Source organism: Euphorbia lathyris, chromosome 3 (assembly GCF_963576675.1).
Source record: "Euphorbia lathyris chromosome 3, ddEupLath1.1, whole genome shotgun sequence".
Classification (NCBI taxonomy): domain Eukaryota; kingdom Viridiplantae; phylum Streptophyta; class Magnoliopsida; order Malpighiales; family Euphorbiaceae; genus Euphorbia; species Euphorbia lathyris.
This window is the reverse complement of record NC_088912.1, coordinates 16,387,379-16,390,758: the sequence shown is the minus strand read 5'-3', so window position 1 is coordinate 16,390,758 and position 3,380 is coordinate 16,387,379.

The window sequence follows — 3,380 nt, the reverse complement described above, 5'->3', positions numbered from 1 at the left end:
CCATTCTTCCGGGGATCCGTTTCCCTATAAAAGGGCATGGATCCCCATGCATTTGAGAGGGAGAGGAATTTTTGGAGCTTTCTCACTCTAGACATTTTTAGAGAGAGAAAGTCAATTTTTTGGAGAAAATATTTTTTTTTCCAAAATAATCCAAATTTCCCCAAAGTTAAATTTTTACTAAAAAACACAAAAAACCGGAAAATCACGACTCGTGGAATCAATCGGCTTCGACTGTCAGATTCCGAATTTAAGGTATTATCTGAGGACTAGACTCTTTTATTTTATTTAATTTATTCATTTCCTTTATTTATTTTATGTTATAGTTTTTATTTATTTAATTATTCATTTATTTTATCACGTTTTATTTAATTTGGCGTATTTATTTAATTTTCGTCTCGTGTTGAATAAAATTCGGTTTTGTTTTAAAATAAAAAATCTCGTTTTGATATCCCAATACGAACCGTGATCCGATAAAAAGGTAGTTCGGGTATTGAAAACGTTGTAATTATAAGTTTTTATTTTAAAGAAATTTCCAAATAATGTTTTAAAATAAAAACGTCGTTTTAGGAACTTCCGTTATTGGCTATGATCCATTTTTTGTAGTTCGGAAATCCAAAACGATTGAATTAGATTTAATTTAAAGCTTTTGAATAAATCTGGAAATAATTGGAGTGCTGCTGTAATTTACCATTTCTGTCACTAATTGCTGTTTACCGACGGATTTTCCGTCGGTAAATCTGCTGGAATGTAAAAAATGCTGTTTTAGTCCCTCTTTCTTAACTTTTAAGCTTTTGATCCTTTATATATATATGTATGGTTATGTAATATATATTTTCAAACTATTTTTGGATATTTGGTACATATGATTATTTAAAATCTCTATATATTATTTTTCATTAATTTGATCTAATATAAGTATATGTATATATATATTTTCTTTTTCATTCATTTGAGTTATATTGGATTTTATTTTAAGTGTTATTTACTTGGGTATTTTGGAGATAATTAGTAGATAGTAGTGGATAAATATATATTATTCTTGACTTTTAAAATTACATTAGTTATGTATATATATAGTTTTGGGATATTTGGGCTATATTAGTTATTATTAAATAAAACTATTTTGGGGATAAATGTTATTTTCTTATCTAGGAGTTTTATTTACTATTTTCACATGTTTAAAGTATAAATGTATTATATTTAGTATTTTCATATATGTATAATATAGTCTCTTTTCATTAACTTTTATTTCATGTTTCCTCTTTGAATTAAAATATATATATACTTATATTATTTTCTTTATTCTTTTGGGCCATTTAGGGGTCCATGTTTCAAATGAGCTTTATTTGGGAGTGAATTTTGGTTTAAATATGTTTATTATTGTAATTATGACAAGTAGAGAATCCATTAAGGAAAAAGGGGAAAATAAATCACAAAAAGAGTTTTCAATTTAACTATTTAAATTAAAGGATTTTTTAGAGGTTCCTAATGTAAATAAGTAGAGTTTTCTTGACATTTCAAATCGTTTCTCAAAACACCACGTTTTAAAACCTTAGTCCGTTCCAACGACGGATTAAGCGAACATTGTAATTAAAATCGTTTTTTTTTGTGAATAATAGAGTTTCGAATCATTTTCTTAAAGGATTTGTACAAAATAAAATTGACTTGTATGTTTAATCACGTTTTCTTATCAAAGGTTTTTACCTTAAACGTTTTCAAACACTCGAGTCGTTCCAACGGCGATTCGGGTAAACTTCATCAAACGGGGTTTTTAAAGCGCACCTAAATCGTTCCAACGGCGATTAAGGTGCAAACCATGTAAACAAACTCGTTTTGGGGAAATAAATTAGTATAGAATTAACTCGCAATACGACATGTAAACCACATTGTAAATAAACCACTTCTTCCTTCCTCCCCTCTCTTTTATATTGAACTGATGTAAATGGGTGATTCTTTACTAAAGTGGCTTTTCAATAATATATGCTCAAAACGGTTTCCAAAATGAGAAAGAAAAGGTTTCAAATGAATTTTAAACTTAAAGAAGTGTATGATTAGTCCGTTATCGCCTAACATGCTGAGTAGGAGGCCGGTGGTTCATAACCGGGCGATGTCGGGGTGCCTAGTAGCCTTTCTCTGGAAAGGAGCTAGCCTTCTCGGCTCGTACCTAAGTTTTCCGACCCCACACCGGTCTCCCGCAAGGGATCGGTGTTCATTTTCCCATTCGTGGGTGGCGACTCTTCCATATCTCCGAGCTCCGGTCCTGCCGAGCAGCTTGATTCCACGATTAGTTGCTTTCGGCGCCAATCACCGCTTACGTCGCCATGAGGTGTCCACCCCCCGGTCCGCCCGGGAGATTAGGCCGCGGCACCTCGTCAAACATCAGCTATGTTTAATACTTGTAACATTTATTGACTAAATCATATGCTGATAACATGTTTGACATTGACCTATATGTTTATAAAACATTCTGTTAAGAACTCATTGAACAACAAATTACTCAGCGCGCTCTATATGACTAAACCTTCCGCTTAATACTGAGTAAATAGAATATGTTGAAATAGCTGACCAATATCTGAAAACTGACCTTAGACTTACTCATTTAAACCTTTAAATGTTTTGAGTAAAACTAAGTCAGTAGCTCAACCCTTACGGGGGAGTTTGCTAAATTATACTAGGTCAACTATCATGGGGGAGCTCATACTGAGTTCCTCGCTGAACAGTTTGCCAACATCAAAATGGGGGAGTTTGTTGAAACACCTTTCTACATAATTTTGATTTGACAAAATTGTTTAAGTATAATTTAAAATACATATTCTAAACACACTAAGCTTAAATGCTTTGATTTATTCTACTAATGTGTTTGTTCAATGTTGAGTTGAAACTGTTATAAGACATAAGAATTAAAAGGCCCAATCCCAATACGGAAGCCAAGGCCCAAGTCAAACAACTCAGTACAACTCGGCCCGCGTTTGTCAAAACGTTGCCGTTCTGGACAAAACGCAACTCAGCATGAGAAGGATCTAGAAGACCTTCGGGAACAACTTCAAGATGAAGCTGCTGAGTAGATTCGACAAACGTACAAGACAGCAGCTGGCTAAGGAAAACTTCCAGACAAAGTTTTTCCCCTTTGGGCAAAGTTCAGACGACACAGTATGCTGTCCAGTTGACTTTACCATAAAAGGAGAGACAGTCTCCTGAGCTGACCGAGGACAGAAGATACACAAATCTGATTGGCCGAGAGCTCTGAGCAAGTCAGGATGACAACGACAGGAAGCTGTTTCCCTCCAACGGTTATTTCGAAATTCGAAATGACCGATGCCCAGACGTCTCTATAAATAGGGCCATCAGAAGCTTCACTCAACACAGAACTTGATCAAGCA